This window comes from Ambystoma mexicanum, chromosome 3p (assembly GCF_040938575.1).
Source record: "Ambystoma mexicanum isolate Mex_15411 chromosome 3p, UKY_AmexF1_1, whole genome shotgun sequence".
Classification (NCBI taxonomy): Eukaryota; Metazoa; Chordata; class Amphibia; order Caudata; family Ambystomatidae; genus Ambystoma; species Ambystoma mexicanum.
In genome coordinates, this window is record NC_090925.1 from 534,600,624 (window position 1) to 534,614,268 (window position 13,645).

Consider the following 13,645-nt stretch of genomic DNA (forward strand, 5'->3'; position numbering starts at 1 on the left):
GGGAGGTATTGGCACACTGCCGAGACTCCTTGGTGGGGAGAAGCTGTAACGCAGGGCAGCCAGGGCTCCAGCAAAGTTGGCGGTAATATCCCTGGCCTTGGGCAACCTTCTCCCATGTAGGTCTTTGCTGGTGGTTCTGGGTATTACATTCTGGGCCGATTTGCGTGAGTCAGACCTCTGTGGATTCCCACGGGTGTCCTCTTTTGGGAAATGCATTGGTTCCCTGTTTTCCTTGCTGGCTTCGACACCCTAGGCCCAAATCTGTAGGTTGCCCACATTAACAAAATGGGCAGTGGCGAAAGGCTTGGGGTTCCCAGTGGGTTACCCTTTTCCTTTTGCGCCCCCGGTAGGTGCACCCACACATGTGAGGTACCGTTTTTATCGAGACACATTTTGGGACGCGGGAAGGTAAGCCACGTGTTGTTGGCGGTGTGTTTCGGTGGATGGCCATTGCGAAATGTCTGAGAATTGTCTTAATTTCCGGCCAATTTCAGAGACATTTCCCTGTGTCCACTCACCGAAACACGTCGCCAACAGCAGATGTCATACCTTCTCGTGTTCCCATAGGTGTCCCAACGAAAAAGGTACCTTGCATGTGTGGGTGCACCTACCGGGGGCGCAAAAGGAAAAGGGTAACCCGCTTGTAACCCCAAGCCTTTCGCCACAGCACAATTTGTTCATGTGGGCAATCTACAGATTTGGGCCTAGGGTGTCGAAGCCAGCAAGGAAAACAGGGAACCCCATGCATTTCCCAAAAGAGGACACCCGTGGGAATGCACAGAGGTCTGACTTGCGCGAAGCGGCCCAGAATTTATTACCCAGAACCCCAGACAAAGTGAACATTGTGTTTTTTCCCCACCAAATATCACACTTGGTCGGGGATTGTGGCTAATAAAAACTGGGGCAATTTGCGCAAGGCAGACATCTGTGGATTCCCACGGGTGTCCTCTTTTGGGAAATGCATGGGGTTCCCTGTTTCCCTTGCTGGCTTCGACACCCTAGGCCCAAATCTGTAGGTTGCCCACATGAACAAAATGGGCAGTGGCGAATGGCTTGGGGTTCCCAGTCGGTTACCCTTTTCCTTTTGCGCCCCCGGTAGGTGCACCCACACATGTGAGGTACCGTTTTTTATCGGGACACGTGTGGGGATGCGGAAAGGTAGGCCACGTGTTGTTGGCGGTGTGTTTCGGTGGGTAGCCAGAGCGAAATGTCTGAGAATTGTCTTAATTTCCAGCCAATTTCAGAGACATTTCCCTGTGTCCACTCACCGAAACACGTCGCCAACAGCAGATGTCATACCTTCTCGTGTTCCCACAGGTGTCCCGACAAAAAAGATACCTCGCATGTGTGGGTGCACCTACCGGGGGCGCACAAGGAAAAGGATAACCCGCTGGTAACCCCAAGCCTTTCGCCACAGCACAATTTGTTCATGTGGGCAACCTACAGATTTGGGCCTAGGGTGTCGAAGCCAGCAAGGAAAACAGGGAACCCCATGCATTTCCCAAAAGAGGACACTGTTGGGAATGCACAGAGGTCTGATTTGCGCAAAGCGGCCCAGAATTTATTACCCAGAACCCCAGACAAAGTGAACATTGTGTTTTTTCCCCACCAAATATCACACTTTGTCGGGGATTGCGGCTAATAAAAACTGGGGCAATTTGCGCAAGGCAGACCTCTGTGGATTCCCACCGGTGTCCTCTTTTGTGAAATGCATGGGGTTCCCTGTTTCCCTTGCTGGCTTCGACACCCTAGGTCCAAATCTGTAGGTTGCCCACATGAACAAAATGGGCAGTGGCGAATGGCTTGGGGTTCCCAGTCGGTTACCCTTTTCCTTTTGCGCCCCCGATAGGTGCACCCACACATGCAAGGTACCGTTTTCATCGGGACACGTGTGGGGATGCGGGAAGGTAGGCCATGTGTTGTTGGCGGTGTGTTTCGGTGGGTGGCCAGAGCGAAATGTCTGAGAATTGTCTTAATTTCCAGCCAATTTCAGAGACATTTCCCTGTGTCCACTCACCGAAACACGTCGCCAACAGCAGATGTCATACCTTCTCGTGTTCCCACAGGTGTCCCGACGAAAAAGGTACCTCGCATGTGTGGGTGCACCTACCGGGGGAGCAAAAGGAAAAGGGTAACCCGCTTGTAACCCCAAGCCTTTCGCCACAGCACAATTTGTTCATGTGGGCAACCTACAGATTTGGGCCTAGGGTGTCGAAGCCAGCAAGGAAAACAGGAAACCCCATGCATTTCCCAAAAGAGGACACCCGTGGGAATGCACAGAGGTCTGACCTGCGCGAAGCGGCCCAGAATTTATTACCCAGAACCCCAGACAAAGTGAACATTGTATTTTTTCCCCACCAAATACCACACTTTGTCGGGGATTGTGGCTAATAAAAACTGGGGCAATTTGCGCAAGGCAGACCTCTGTGGATTCCCACGGGTGTCCTCTTTTGGGAAATGCATGGGGTTCCCTGTTTCCCTTGCTGGCTTCGACACCCTAGGCCCAAATCTGTAGGTTGCCCACATGAACAAAATGGGCAGTGGCGAATGGCTTGGGGTTCCCAGTCGGTTACCCTTTTCCTTTTGCGCCCCCGGTAGGTGTACCCACACATGTGAGGTACCGTTTTCATCGGGACACGTGTGGGGACGCAGGAAGGTAGGCCACGTGTTGTTGGCTGTATGTTTCGGTGGGTGGCCAGAGCGAAATGTCTGAGAATTGTCTTAATTTCCAGACAATTTCAGAGACACTGTGTCCACTCACCGAAACACATCACCAACAGCAGATGTCATACCTTCTCGTGTTCCCACAGGTGTCCCGACAAAAAAGGTACCTCGCATGTGTGGGTGCACCTACCGGGGGCGAAAAAGGAAAAGGGTAACCCGCTGGTAACCCCAAGACTTTCGCCACAGTACAATTTGTTCATGTGGGCAACCTACAGATTTGGGCCTAGTGTGTCGAAGCCAGCAAGGAAAACAGGGAACCCCATGCATTTCCCAAAAGAGGACACCCGTGGGAATGCACAGAGGTCTGACTTGCGCAAAGCGGCCCAGAATTTATTACCCAGAACCCCAGACAAAGTGAACATTGTGTTTTTTCCCCACCAAATATCACACTTTGTCGGGGATTGCGGCTAATAAAATCTGGGGCAATTTGCGCAAGGCAGACCTCTGTGGATTCCCACGGGTGTCCTCTTTTGGGAAATGCATGGGGTTCCCTGTTTCCCTTGCTGGCTTCGACACCCTAGGCCCAAATCTGTAGGTTGCCCACATGAACAAAATGGGCAGTGGCGAAAGGCTTGGGGTTCCCAGTGGGTTACCCTTTTCCTTTTGCGCCCCCGGAAGGTGCACCCACACATGTGAGGTACCGTTTTTATCGAGACACATGTGGGGACGCGAGAAGGTAAGCCACGTGTTGTTGGCGGTGTGTTTCGGTGGATGGCCATTGCGAAATGTCTGAGAATTGTCTTAATTTCCAGCCAATTTCAGAGACATTTCCCTGTGTCCACTCACCGAAACACGTCGCCAACAGCAGATGTCATACCTTCTCGTGTTCCCACAGGTGTCCCGACGAAAAAGGTACCTCGCATGTGTGGGTGCACCTACCGGGGGCGCAAAAGGAAAAGGGTAACCCGCTTGTAACCCCAAGCCTTTTGCCTCAGCACAATTTGTTCATGTGGGCAACCTACAGATTTGGGCCTAGGGTGTCGAAGCCAGCAAGGAAAACAGGAAACCCCATGCATTTCCCAAAAGAGGACACCCGTGGGAATGCACAGAGGTCTGACCTGCGCGAAGCGGCCCAGAATTTATTACCCAGAACCCCAGACAAAGTGAACATTGTATTTTTTCCCCACCAAATATCACACTTTGTCGGGGATTGTGGCTAATAAAAACTGGGGCAATTTGCGCAAGGCAGACCTCTGTGGATTCCCACGGGTGTCCTCTTTTGGGAAATGCATGGGGTTCCCTGTTTCCCTTGCTGGCTCCGACACCCTAGGCCCAAATCTGTAGGTTGCCCACATGAACAAAATGGGCAGTGGCGAATGGCTTGGGGTTCCCAGTCGGTTACCCTTTTCCTTTTGCGCCCCCGGTAGGTGCACCCACACATGTCAGGTACCGTTTTCATTGGGACACGTGTGGGGACGCGGGAAGGTAGGCCACGTGTTGTTGGCTGTATGTTTCGGTGGGTGGCCAGAGCGAAATGTCTGAGAATTGTCTTAATTTCCAGCCAATTTCAGAGACATTTCCCTGTGTCCACTCACCGAAACACGTCACCAACAGCAGATGTCATACCTTCTCGTGTTCCCACAGGTGTCCCGACAAAAAAGGTACCTCGCATGTGTGTGTGCACCTACCGGGGGCGCAAAAGGAAAAGGGTAACCCGCTGGTAACCCCAAGACTTTCGCCACAGTACAATTTGTTCATGTGGGCAACCTACAGATTTGGGCCTAGGGTGTCGAAGCCAGCAAGGAAAACAGGGAACCCCATGCATTTCCCAAAAGAGGACACCCGTGGGAATGCACAGAGGTCTGACTTGCGCAAAGCGGCCCAGAATTTATTACCCAGATCCCCAGACAAAGTGAACATTGTGTTTTTTCCCCACCAAATATCACACTTTGTCGGGGATTGCGGCTAATAAAATCTGGGGCAATTTGCGCAAGGCAGACCTCTGTGGATTCCCACGGGTGTCCTCTTTTGGGAAATGCATGGGGTTCCCTGTTTCCCTTGCTGGCTTCGACACCCTAGGCCCAAATCTGTAGGTTGCCCACATGAACAAAATGGGCAGTGGCGAATGGCTTGGGGTTCCCAGTCGGTTACCCTTTTCCTTTTGCGCCCCCGGTAGGTGCACCCACACATGTGAGGTACCGTTTTTATCGGGACACGTGTGGGGACGCGGAAAGGTAGGCCACGTGTTGTTGGCGGTGTGTTTCGGTGGGTGGCCAGAGCGAAATGTCTGAGAATTGTCTTCATTTCCAGCCAATTTCAGAGACATTTCCCTGTGTCCACTCACCGAAACACGTCGCCAACAGCAGATGTCATACCTTCTCGTGTTCCCACAGGTGTCCCGACAAAAAAGATACCTCGCATGTGTGGGTGCACCTACCGGGGGCGTACAAGGAAAAGGGTAACCCGCTGGTAACCCCAAGCCTTTCGCCACAGCACAATTTGTTCATGTGGGCAACCTACAGATTTGGGCCTAGGGTGTCGAAGCCAGTAAGGAAAACAGGGAACCCCATGCATTTCCCAAAAGAGGACACCCGTGGGAATGCACAGAGGTCTGACTTGCGCGAAGAGGCCCAGAATTTATTACCCAGAACCCCAGACAAAGTGAACATTGTGTTTTTTCCCCACCAAATATCACACTTTGTCGGGGATTGTGGCTAATAAAAACTGGGGCAATTTGCGCAAGACAGACCTCTGTGGATTCCCACAGGTGTCCTCTTTTGGGAAATGCATGGGGTTCCCTGTTTCCCTTGCTGGCTTCGACACCCTAGGCCCAAATCTGTAGGTTGCCCACATGAACAAAATGGGCAGTGGCGAATGGCTTGGGGTTCCCAGTCGATAGCCTTTTCCTTTTGCGCCCCGGTAGGTGCACCCACACATGTGAGGTACCATTTTCATCGGGACACGTGTGGGGACGGGGGAAGGTAGGCCACGTGTTGTTGGCGGTGTGTTTCGGTGGGTGGCCAGAGCGAAATGTCTGAGAATTGTCTTCATTTCCAGCCAATTTCAGAGACATTTCCCTGTGTCTACTCACCGAAACACGTCGCCAACAGCAGATGTCATACCTTCTCGTGTTCCCACAGGTGTCCCGACGAAAAAGGTACCTCGCATGTGTGGGTGCACCTACCGGGGGCGCAAAAGGAAAAGGGTAACCCGCTGGTAACCCCAAGCCTTTCGCCACAGCACAATTTGTTCATTTGGGCAACCTACAGATTTGGGCCTAGGGTGTCGAAGCCAGCAAGGAAAACAGGGAACCCCATGCATTTCCCAAAAGAGGACACCCGTGGGAATGCACAGAGGTCTGACTTGCGCGAAGCGGCCCAGAATTTATTACCCAGTACCCCAGACAAAGTGAACATTGTGTTTTTTCCCCACCAAATATCACACTTTGTCGGGGATTGCGGCTAATAAAAACTGGGGCAATTTGGCAAAGGCAGACCTCTGTGGATTCCCACCGGTGTCCTCTTTTGGGAAATGCATGGGGTTCCCTGTTTCCCTTGCTGGCTTCGACACCCTAGGCCCAAATCTGTAGGTTGCCCACATGAACAAAATGGGCAGTGGCGAATGGCTTGGGGTTCCCAGTCGGTTACACTTTTCCTTTTGCGCCCCCGGTAGGTGCACCCACACATGTGAGGTACCGTTTTCATCGGGACACGTGTGGGGACGCAGGAAATTAGGCCACGTGTTGTTGGCGGTGTGTTTCTGTGGGTGGCCAGAGCGAAATGTCTGAGAATTGTCTTCATTTCCGGCCAATTTCAGAGACATTTCCCTGTGTCCACTCACCGAAACATGTCGCCAACAGCAGATGTCATACCTTCTCGTGTTCCCACAGGTGTCCCGACGAAAAAGGTACCTCGCATGTGTGGGTGCACCTACCGGGGGCGCAAAAGGAAAAGGGTAACCCGCTGGTAACCCCAAGCCTTTCGCCACAGCACAATTTGTTAATGTGGGCAACCTACAGATTTGGGCCTAGGGTGTCGAAGCCAGCAAGGAAAACAGGGAACCCCATGCATTTCCCAAAAGAGGACACCAGTGGGAATGCACAGAGGTCTGACTTGCGCGAAGCGGCCCAGAATTTATTACCCAGAACCCCAGACAAAGTTAACATTGTGTTTTTTCCCCACCAAATATCACACTTTGTCGGGGATTGTGGCTAATAAAAACTGGGGCAATTTGCGCAAGGCAGACCTCTGTGGATTCCCACGGGTGTCCTCTTTTGGGAAATGCATGGGGTTCCATGTTTCCCTTGCTGGCTTCGACACCCTAGGCCCATATCTGTAGGTTGCCCACATGAAAAAAATGGGCAGTGGAGAATGGGTTGGGGTTACCAGTCGGTTACCCTTTTCCTTTTGCGCCCCCGGTAGGTGCACCCACACATGTGAGGTACCGTTTTCATTGGGACACGTGTGGGGACGCGGGAATGTAGTCCACGTGTTGTTGGCGGTGTGTTTCGGTGGGTGGCCAGAGCGAAATGTCTGAGAATTGTCTTCATTTCCGGCCAATTTCAGAGACATTTCCCTGTGTCCACTCACCGAAACACGTCGCCAACAGCAGATGTCATACCTTCTCGTGTTCCCAAAGGTGTCCCGACAAAAAAGGTACCTCGCATGTGTGGGTGCACCTACCTGGCTGGCAAGGGGCAAGCCGAAAACGCAAGCAACCCCCAGTCTGTTTGCAGAGGGGAATCTCAGCCATTCTGCCGACCGGCACAATATACAGATATGGGCCTCGGGTGTCCAAGCCACCAAGGAAAACAGGGAGCCCCATGCATTTCCGAAAAGAGGACACCCGTGGGAATCCGCAGAGGTATGATTTGCGCACATCGCCCCGGAATTTATTACCCAGACACCCCCGCAAAGTCCGAAATGTGGGGAAAAAAACGCATTTTCCGCACATTTAGCTCGGCGCACCAATCGAAACACGCCCCCAACAACACATGGCCTACCGTCCCGCGTTCCCACAGGTGTCCCGATGAAAACGGTACCTCACATGCGTGGGTGCACCTACCTGGCTGGCAAGGGGCAAGCCGAAAACGCAAGCAACCCCCAGTCTGTTTGCAGAGGGGAATCTCAGCCATTCTGCCGACCGGCACAACATACAGATATGGGCCTCGGGTGTCCAAGCCACCAAGGAAAACAGGGAGCCCCATGAATTTCCGAAAAGAGGACACCCGTGGGAATCCGCAGAGGTATGATTTGTGCACATCGCCCCAGAATTTATTACCCAGACACCCCCGCAAAATCCGAAATGTGGGGAAAAAAACGAATTTTCCGCACATTTAGATCGGCGCACCCATCGAAACACGCCCCCAACAACACATGGCCTACCGTCCCGCGTTCCCGCAGGTGTCCCGATGAAAACGGTACCTCACATGCATGGGTGCACCTACCTGGCTGGCAAGGGGCAAGCCGAAAACGCAAGCAACCCCCAGTCTGTTTGCAGAGGGGAATCTCAGCCATTTTGCCGACCGGCACAACATACAGATATGGGCCTCGGGTGTCCAAGCCACCAAGGAAAACAGGGATGCATTTCCGAAAAGAGGACACCTGTGGGAATCCGCAGAGGTATGATTTGCGCACATCGCCCCAGAATTTATTACCCAGACACCCCCGCAAAGTCCGAAATGTGCCCCAGGTATTGCTGGGAGAGAGCATCATAGATATTAGGAGGTGGCAGGTGACACACCAGTCAGTATCGATCTCTCGAAGTGGACGAGACACATACCGTCAGGGTCACCTAGAAGGAAGCGCTGAAATTGCTTGAAATTCTTGAGAGCATCTAGTGGAAGAGTCATGCGCACCTGATTTTTCTGGGAGGGAGCACAGGAGCCTTGCAGAGGTGGTGGTAGACACACCAGTCTTTGTCCATCTCTTGTAATGAACAAACAAGACATGTACAATCGGGTGACACCTGAGATAGGGAGCTTGCGGAGGAGCCTGGAAACCCTGAGGGCAGCTTGTGGGATTGACATGCTAATCAGGTTTTTCTGGGAAGGAGCAGCAGCGATTGGGGAAGGCAGTTAATCACACACTAGTCAGTGTACATGTCTTGAAGGGAGTGGACGAGGCATGTACTATTGAGTGATTTGGAGGAGGAGTAGGAGTAGCCTTGAATCATGAAGGGCAAGTTGTGGGAGTGGCACGCTCACCTGATTTTGCAAAGCAGGAATAACTAAGATTCAGTGGGTTGGGTGATGCATATTTCGACATATCTGGAGCAATATGATGAATCTCAAATTAGACCAGAAGCAGGGCGGGACATGTTGGTTGTGATATTTTCACTCATGCAGCTAAACCTGCTGTGTGTAGTGGGTAGAACAGATTTTCATGTGGTCAGTTGAAGTTACCATCCTACTCATATTCCACACCCTCTGTCACTCTGAGGTACAAGTGCCAGCATAAGAAAATGCACAGATAATGCACCACATCATTCAACACCCAGTGAGAACGACAGAGAAGGTTGCACTTTCAGTTCTGTCCACAGTCTCAGGAGCAGAATTTGGATGTGTGTAAATCTTATCTAATGAAGAGCAGGAAATGTCAATAGAAGGAGTACTTGAGCAATGACAGGAGATTGAAAATCCAAGGACTCTATCTCCACTTCCCCCATCCATCGAGCTCAGTCAGTAATGATGATGAGACAGATGATGATAAAGGCAAATAGTGTTCTCCTTCTGAGTCCAGACGGCAGCAAGTAATGGGGTTGGAATGCAGTACTACCGAGGAGGCAGAGGAAAAGCGCACCACAGATGGAGAGGCTTTAGTTTTAATAGAAGCACACCCTGCTTGTATAGAGTCTATTTGAGAAACTAGCCCCCCATCACAGGTCAGAAAGCACATCACATAATTACGTGGCATCCAGAACACCATCTGTGCCAGCACATCGTACGCACAAGAATCCCGCCAATGTGATAGCTGACTAAGTAAGTCAAAAGTGTGGGAGTAGGAGCCACCAGGGGGCACCGAGATGTGCTGAAGCACCTTCGTCGGTCTCCTCTATAGGGCAGACCTATAGGGATCTGAGCACCCCCATACCCTCAGGAGAGAGGTGCTGACCCCCCCAGGAGTTGAACGGACCCCCCGGGCTCTGAGTGTGCGGAGATCCGACAGCCGGGGGCCCCGCGAAGCGGAAGTCTCGAGAGTGCCTCTGTGAAGGGACTGTGTTGGCCTCTGTCCCCGCTTGTGACTCCACGGCAAATGGACTGAGTCTGGGGCGTAGGAGGGGCCCTCTGCCTGCGCTCTAGAGTTGCTGCCGGGGCCATCGCCGGGGGCTGGGCTATCTAGTGCCGTCTCCTTCCCTGGTGGGAACCCGCTCCTTTCCCTGCCGGGTACGGAGGTGCTGGGCCGAACGGAGTGGCGTGGCCGCGGTGAGGCCTGGGTGCTGCTTCCCTGCATACAGTGTGCCATCAGAGGTGAGGGCCATGAGGAGATACGTGGACACGACTCCAGTGCCCCGGGCAGCACTGAACAACAGCGCTGCTGCCTAGTCTACCCGCTGCAGCTGAGGTCTGGTGAGAGACAGGGGCGGGTGGAGATCCACTCGGCCACCTGCCGACTGCGTACTGATACGGATAGTGAGGCCGTTGTCAAGAGGGGGTGACCGCTGCGGCTGCAGCCCGGGAGGCCTTAACTGATTTGGAACTGAGCCTTGAAGCCTCGTCCCACATCATACTTTGCCCCAGGAGGGGCCTCCTCCGAGCCTGCAGCTAGTGATTCCGGACGCCTCCTGCTGCTCTTGGAGGTGTGTGGAGGGTGATCTGGGTGCGTGCTGGTGCCCCGCCCCATGGTGGAAAGATGTGATGGGGAGAGGCGTTCAGTTTGGAGGAGGGACTTTGTGATCTGTCTTGGAGTGCCTGCGAATGGATGCTCCTCCTTTTTGGCTTCTGGCAGCCTCAACTTTTTTGCCTGTATTCTTGCCTCTGGGGTTGGTCTGCCCAGCTTGCTCTCTCACTCATGTGATCTTAAGCTACGTTGCATAGCCTGGGAGGTTGGGAGAGGTTCCACAGGTCATTGATTCCCCTGTTCATCGCTGGTCGCTTTAACTGCAGTCTCGCCTAGGCTCGCTGGGAGCCCTCTTGTCCTGGGTAGCTCCCTGCACTGCACCTAGAGATGCCGGTGCACAACAGTGCCTTTATCCATCTGCCAGCGCGATCGCTGGCCCTGGGCGCGGGGGGACTTCATGAACTGGGCTGAATCCTTACAGAAGTTTCTCTGCATGCCATCTGGCCCTAAGCCATCTTCTAATATGGCGGCAGCCGCGCAACCGGATCCATTGGATGCTAATGCAGTCGCCAAGGGGGTGACAGCTTTGCTAGAGGAAATCCGCGGTTTTAGGGCGGACATTGGTAAGAGGACAAAATAAGTCGATACCCTGGAGACGAATTCAACTTCAATTGATCTGCTTGAGACCCAGTTTGACATGCATCTTGCAGAGCTTGAAAGGAGGGAAGAGAAGTGTACCCTGAAGCTCGATGATTTAGAAAATAGGGAGTGCCGCGGTAACCTGCGATTCCTGAGTTTGCCCGAACGGGAAGGTGAGACTCAGTTGATTTGATGCATGAAGTGGGCAGTAACAGCGTGCAGGCCTACATGTTGTTGTTGGAATCTGAAAAGGCCTTTGAGCTTGTGGAATGGTCCTATATGGGGAAAGTCCTGAGGAAGATGTGTTTAGGGGTAAGATTTTGTAGGTGGATCTCCACTCTATATAATGGCCCATCTGCCAAGGTATTTGTTAACGAAGCGGTCTCGGCCCTGTTTGCCTGCCAAGGTATCTGTTAACGAAGCGGTCTCAGCCCTGTTTGCCCTCTCCCGTGGGACCCGACAGGGCTGTCCCTTGTCCCCCCTCTTGTACGCTTTCGCCCTGAAGCCCTTAGCTATAGTTATAAGACAACACCACCAGATTACTGGGATTAGTTGCGGTGATTTAGAGTTTAAGCTATCTCTATTTGCGGACAACATCCTGGTCTATATGACCAAGGTGGGCCAATCTCTCCCAACTCTTTTTACTCTTATTCAGTCGTTTGGGGCTTTTTAGGGTCTAAAAAATAATTTGGCAAAATCATCTCTCATGCCGATGGGGCTGCTTGATGGATCCATTGAAGGGAAGGATCAGATGGGAGGTATTAGAGACGAGCGCAGGGCTACACCTTACCTGGGGGTCCTGCTTCCGAGAGACTTGGGAAGCCTCTTTCAGCTCAATTTTCCTCTGGTTCTCTCCAAGATACGTTCGGACCTGAAGCGTTGGACTCTTCTGACACTCTCATGGTTTGGGCACATGGTATCCCTAAAGATGAATATTCTACCCTGCCTCCTGTACCTTTTTTCTGCTCTTCCTACTGTAATCCCAGATTCGTTCTTCAGATCCCTGCAATCCATGGCGTTGCACTTTATTTGGAACGGTAAAAATCCAAGAGTCAAATTTACCACCTTAACCCTGCCGAAGTCTCACAGAGGCTTTGTGCTCCCGGACTTCTGTTTATACTACAAGGCTGCACAGCTGAGGGTCATGTTGGAGCATATGAGGGACGAAATGCGGACCTACTGGTCATATATCGAAGATACCCATACCCAACCTAGGAAAGTAAGAGACTTGTGGGCCCCGGCGGGGGACCTCCCGAATGGGGTTAGAACCCATCTGACGTTATCAGTCTTGTGGTCCTTATGGAGGCAAGATAGGTCCAATGCGCCCCTTTCTTCCAGGCCATCTCCTCTGTCTTCTTTATGGGGTCCCCCTTTTGATTTGGGGAAGAGGGGTTTCAGAGACACCCAGAAGTGGTCTGATATGGGTGTAGAACGGGTTGCACAGCTATTCCAAAATGGTGCCTTTATTGAGTACCCTACCTTGGCGAATTTCATTGGAGACCACCCGATCTCAATTTTTGACTTTCTTTGTGTGAAAGGGCTCCTGACTGACCCCAAGTGGGGGTGGCTTTGGTGCGCCCCCTCAAACCTCTGGAAAGTTGGTTGGTGGAGGCTACCTCGAGAAGATGTTCCCTTTCCAAAATATACATTTTAATCTCAGCCCAGCTTGGGGGTAGACAGGGTTTTAAGAGGTTCTGGGAGGAAAAGTGGGGTGAACCGTTGGAGGATGATGTCTGGTCTAAGCTCTGTGGGGTGCTTCTGTCTGGTTCCCTTTATATGGCTGCTATGGAGCACAACTTTAAAATCCTCCACACATGGCACCTTCTCCAAGAGAGGTTGTCCAAAATGTTTAGTGGTACTTCCCCCCTCTGCCCCAGGGAGTGTGGCCAGAGGGGGTCTTGGTACCACCTGTGGTGTGAGTGCCCCCTTGTGCAAGTTTTCTGGTCGGAGCTCTTGAGCTGGATTAAGGATATAGTGGGCCTCACGATCCCCCTGTGCTCCATTGACCTCCTGTTTGGGTTCCCCTCTCCAGCATCAGAGTCGTATTCCTATCGGAAGGTGGTCCAGGCTATGTTGAGGGCGGGGAGGCTGGCCCTGGCCCAGAAGTGGCAGAGCGAGGGGTTCCGTCCAGAGCGGACTGGCTGACTAAACTCTGTGTCATTTTCACCTATGAGAAGTTAACAGCTCTGATACACGATACGATGAGAGCCTTCCTGCCGGACTGGACAGTGGTGCTCCTACACGAGGTCTGTGGCTCAATGAGACTCTGAAGCCTCCGGCCCAGACGCTGTCTAGCGTACATATCTCTGGTCCTACCTGCCAGTGGTGTAAGCTCAGTAGTGAACCCAAGATGTCAGCCTAATTGCTTGGTACAGTTCAATGGTTCCCATATTTCTCTTTCTTGTCTCCACAATGCCTGCCTGAGCCTGGTTAAGTATGAGCGGGGAGTGGGCTTGGGAGGGTGAAGGGTTCGTTTTCTGAGGTTTTTTTTTTCTTCACTTTCTTCGTGTGTCAAAGTATTATGGTCAATGGTCTTTGCCAGTTAAGTAACATGTTCAATAAAA

The 13,645-nt window shown here is 52.3% G+C and overlaps 1 protein-coding gene across 1 annotated transcript in view; it reads left to right on the forward strand.

The window, feature by feature from the left end:
- LOC138580596 (protein-glutamine gamma-glutamyltransferase 5-like) overlaps positions 1–13,645 on the forward strand; it is a 364,270-nt gene that overhangs the window by 93,655 nt on the left and 256,970 nt on the right. The window lies entirely within an intron of this gene.